This window comes from Triticum dicoccoides, chromosome 4A (genome assembly GCF_002162155.2).
Source record: "Triticum dicoccoides isolate Atlit2015 ecotype Zavitan chromosome 4A, WEW_v2.0, whole genome shotgun sequence".
Lineage (NCBI taxonomy): Eukaryota > Viridiplantae > Streptophyta > Magnoliopsida > Poales > Poaceae > Triticum > Triticum dicoccoides.
In genome coordinates this window covers 139,542,198-139,546,740 of record NC_041386.1, presented here as the reverse complement: position 1 = coordinate 139,546,740, position 4,543 = coordinate 139,542,198, and positions in this window count along the sequence as shown.

Genomic DNA, 4,543 nt, shown 5'->3' with positions numbered 1-4,543 from the left:
TGGATCTTGTACGTTCTTTTGCCGTGTTCTTTTGCCGGAGAGGAGTTCGCCGGACAGGAGGAGGAGGAGGTCACCGGAGAGGCGATCGCCTACATCGCCGGAGAGGAGGAGGAGGAGTTCGCCGGAGAGGAGGAGGAGGAGGTCGCCGGAGAGGAGTTCACCGGAGCATCAGAGAGGAGGAAGGAGAAACCATGAGGGGATGGGAGGAGAGGAGGGAGGAGGAGCTCACCGAAGAGGAGGGAGGAGGAGCTCACCGGAGAGGAGGGAGGAGAAACCGTGAGGGGAGGGGAGGAGAGGAGGGAGGAGGAGGTCATCAGAGAGGAGGAGGAGGTCGCCGAAGAGGAGGAGGAGGAGGTCGCCGGAGAGGAGGAGGGTAGTATGGTGGAGGAGAGAAGGGAAGATGGAGTGGAGGAGAGGAGGAGATGGAGTGGATGAGAGGTGGAGTGGAGGAGAAGAATGAAGAGGTAAGGAGGAGAGGACCACGCCCAGCCATATATACGGCATAGCAATGGCGCACCGCGGGCAGGTGCGCCATTACTAACTTTTTTATTTTTTTGATTTATTTTGAATTTTGAAGGCGGGAAGATACTAATGGCGCACCATGGGCACGTGCGCCATTAGTAAAAATTTTTATTTTTTTGACTTATTTTGAATTTTGGAGGGGGGAAGATAGTAATGGCGCACCATGGGTAGGTGCGCCATTAGTAAGTTTGAATTTTTTTGAATTTTTTTTCCTCTCCAGATCTTAAAAGCCCCATATATTTTTTTCCTGTTAGGTTTTTGAGGATTTTGAAAATGTTTAACGGGGTTCCCCTGTTAAATTCGGATGTAACTTTTCGAGTAGATGATTTTTCATATAAAATTTTTTTTCATCCGAGTTCGTACGCAAAAGTTATGCCCATTTTACAAATTCTCGAGAGATTTCACAAATAAAGTCGAAATTCATATTTGTAAATTTTCACAACAACTAGACCACATATCACATGGGAAACTTATTTTCTTTTATTCTTTTGACATTTCCATCATTTTTTTATTTTTTAAAAAACTGAAAAGGCGGTCCATGGGGGGGTGCATTCGGTGGAAGTGGTGGCCAAGTTACTAATGGCGCACGGTGGCATGGTGCTCCATTACTAGTTCAACTAGTAATGGCGCACCACTCCCACGGTGCGCCATTAGTAGTTTTAAAAAAAATTAATTTTTTTTTACTAATGGCGCATCGTGGATGTGGTGCGCCATTAGTATTTTGACACTAATGGCGCACCAACACATGGTGCGCCGTTAGTATATAGTAATGGCGCACCACATGTCTGGTGCGCCATTAGTGTCAATTCAATCTATAGACCATTTCCTAGTAGTGCTTGCTATTAGTAGTCATGTGAATTTGGTATTCGTTCGATATTTTGATGAGATGCATGTTGTCAAGCCTCTAGTGGTGTTATGTGAATATCAACTACATAACACTTCACCATTATTTGGGCTTAGAGGAAGGCAAAGGGAAGTAATAAGTAGATGATGGGTTGCTAGAGTGACAGAAGCTTAAACCCTAGTTTATGCGTTGCTTCGTAAGGGGCTGATTTGGATCCATATGTTTCATGCTATGGTTAGTTTACCTTAATACTTTTGTTGTTGTTGCGGATGCTTGCAATAGAGGTTAATCATAAGTTGGATGCTTGTTCAAGTAAGAATAGCACCCAAGCACCGGTCCACCCACATGTCAAATTATCAAAGTACCGAACGCGAATCATATGAACGTGATGAAAACTAGCTTGACGATATTCCCATGTACCTCGGGAGCGCTTTTCCTTATATAAGAGTTTGTCCAGGCTTGTACTTTGACACAAAAAGGATTGGGCCACCTTGCTGCACTTTATTTACTTTTGTTACTTGTTGCTTGTTACAAATTATCTCATCACAAAACTATCTGTTACCACTTATTTCAGTACTTGCAGAGAATACCTTGCTGAAAACCGCTTATCATTTCCTTCTGCTCCTCATTGGGTTCGACACTCTTACTTATCGAAAGGACTACGATAGATCCCCTATACTTGTGGCTCATCAAGACTCTTTTCTGGCGCCGTTGCCGGGGAGTGAAGCGCCTTTGGTAGGTGGAATTTGGTAAGGAAAAATTTATATAGTGTGCTGAAATTTACTGTCACTTGTTACTATGGAAAGTAATCCTCTGAGGGGCTTGTTCGAGGTATCTTCACCCCGAACAGTAGAGCAAAAAGTTGCTCCTCAACCTACTGAACCTATTGAAAATGAAATTCCTTATGAGTATCCTTCGGGTATGATAGAAAAACTGCTAGCTAATCCTTTTACAGGAGATGGAACAAAGCATCCTGATGAACACCTAATATATGTGGGTGAAGTTTGTGGATTATTTAAGCTTGCAGATATACCCGATGATGTTGCTAAGAAGAAGGTCTTCCCTTTATCTTTGAAGGGAGACGCATTGACATGGTATATGCTATGTGATGATACGAGATCATGGAACTACAGAAGATTGAAATTGGAATTTCATCAGAAGTATTACCCTATGCATCTTGTTCATCGTGACCGCAATTATATATATATAATTTTTGGCCTCGCGAAGGAGAAAGCATCGCTCAAGCTTGCGGGAGGCTTAAATCAATGTTATATTCATGCCCCAATCATGAGCTCCCAAGAGAAACAACTCTTCAAAAACTTTATGCTCGGCTTTCTGAAAATAATCGCAGCATGCTCGATACTTCTTGTGCTGGCTCTTTTATGATGAAGACTATTGTATTTAGATGGGATTTATAGGATAGAATTAAACGCTACTCTGAAGATTGGGATCTCGACAAAGGTAAGGAGTCAGGTATGACACCTAAGTTTGATTGTGTTAAATCTTTTATGGATACTGATATTTTCCGTAAGTTTAGCACTAAATATGGACTTGATTCTGAGATAGTAGCTTCTTTCTATGAATCTTTTGCTACTTATGTTGATCTCCCTAAGGAGAAGTGGTTTAAATATCATCCCCCCATAGAAGTAAAAGTAGTTGCACCTATTAAAGTTGAAGAAAAGACTGTCACTTATAATGACCCTATTGTTCCTACTTGTTATGTTGAGAAACCACCTTTCCCCATTAGGATAAAGGATCATGCTAAAGCTTCAACTGTGGTTCGTAAAAGCAATATTAAAACATATACACCTCCTAAGAAAGTTAAAGTAGAACCTAATATTGCTATTGTTAAAGATCTCTTGTCTGATAATATTGATTGGCATGTTATTCAGTTCGAAGGTGAAACTGCTAGAATTGCTAAACCTTGTGCTGAAGATAAAAATAGACCTGTGGTAGGCATGCCTGTTATTTATGTTAAAATAGGAGATCATTGTTATCATGTCTTATGTGATATGGGTGCTAGTGCTAGTGCAATACCTATTGACTTATACAAAGAAATTATGCATGACATTGCACATGTTGAGTTAGAAGAAATTGATGTTACTATTAAACTTGCTAATAGAGATACTATTTCACCAATGAGAATTGTTAGAGATGTTGAAGTCTTGTGTGGGAAAACTAAATATCCTGCTGATTTTCTTATTCTTGGTTCCCCACAAGATAGATTTTGTCCCATTATATTCGGTAGACCCTTCTTAAATACTGTTAATGCTACCATAGATTGCACAAGGGATGTTGTTACTATCGGCTTAGATGATATGACTCATGAGTTTAATTTCTCTAAATTTAGTAAACAACACCATGAAGAAGAATTGCCTAGTAAGGATGAAATTATTGGTCTTGCTTCTATTGCCGTACCTCCTAGTGATCCTTTAGAACAATATTTGCTAGACCATGAGAATGATATGCTTATGAATGAAAGAAGGGAAATAGATGAAGTATTGTTTAAACAGGAACCTATTCTGAAACACAATTTGCCTGTTGAAATCCTAGGGGATCCCCCTCCACCTAAGGGTGATCCCGTGTTTGAGCTTAAACCGTTGCCTGGTAATCTTAAATATGCTTATCTTGATGAAAAGAAGATATATCCTGTTATTATTAGTGCTAACCTTTCAGAGCATGAAGAAGAAAGATTATTGAAAACTCTAAAGAAGCACTGTGCTGCTATTGGACATAGTCTTGATGATCTTAAGGGCATTAGTCCCACTCTATGTCAACATAAAATAAATTTGGAAGCAGATGCCAAACCAGTTCGTGATCCTCAACGATGTCTGAATCCTAAAATGAAAGAAGTGGTAAGAAACGAAATACTGAAGCTTCTGGAGGCAGGTATAATTTACCCCGTTGCTGATAGTCAGTGGGTAACTGATGACCCACAAGTATAGGGGATCTATCATAGTCCTTTTGATAACTAAGAGTGTCGAACCCAACGAGGAGCAGAAGGAAATGATAAGCGGATTTCAGCAAGGTATTCTCTGCAAGTACTGAAATAAGTGGTAATAGATAGTTTTGTGATAAGACAGATTGTAATGAGCAACAAGTAACAAAAGTAAATAAAGTGCAGCAAGGTGGCCCAATCCTTCTGTAGCAAAGGACAAGTCAGAACAAACTCTTATA